We start from the raw sequence: 590 nt of genomic DNA on the forward strand, positions 1-590 counted from the left end.
TAAAATATGGAATGTCTTGAATTTGCATGTCATCTTTGTGCAGGCAGTCACCATAGCTAATCTTCTCTGTATCATTCCAGTTTTTGTATATGTGCTAATGAAGAAACCAACCAGCCATTATTTTTGAAAATAAGTTTTCTGTCCCCATCCTTCTCTCTTCTTGAACTCCAGGAATTCTCAGATTGGCTCACTCAATGGTATTCCATAGATCACATAAACTTTCTTCACTCTTTTTTCTTTTTAAGATTTTATTTATTTATTTGACAGACAGAGATCACAAGTAGGCAGTGAGGCAGGTAGAGAGAGAGGAAGGGAAGCCGGCTCCCCGCTGAGCAGAGACCCCACCGCGGGTTAGATCCCAGGTCCCTGGGATCATGACCTGAGCTGAGGCAGAGGCTTTAACCCACTAAGCCACCCAGGCACCCCTCTTCACTCTTTTTAATTATTTTTTTCTTTGTTGTCTCTGAATAGATCATTTAAAAGGCTTTGTCTTCAATTTCAGGTTCTTTCTTCTGCTTGATCCATTCTGATTTTCGCTTTCTGTTGCATTTTTCATTACATTTATTGCAACTTTCACCTCAGAATTTTTT

The 590-nt window shown here is 39.7% G+C and overlaps 1 non-coding gene across 1 annotated transcript; it reads right to left on the reverse strand.

Moving 5' to 3' along the window:
• LOC123928454 lies at positions 1-107 on the reverse strand. The gene has a single exon (XR_006815708.1). It is a non-coding gene; the product is annotated as a U6 spliceosomal RNA (small nuclear RNA).
• Positions 108-590: the final 483 nt, after the last annotated feature.

The sequence above is a fragment of the Meles meles genome, chromosome 1 (genome assembly GCF_922984935.1).
Source record: "Meles meles chromosome 1, mMelMel3.1 paternal haplotype, whole genome shotgun sequence".
NCBI classification, from domain to species: Eukaryota; Metazoa; Chordata; class Mammalia; order Carnivora; family Mustelidae; genus Meles; species Meles meles.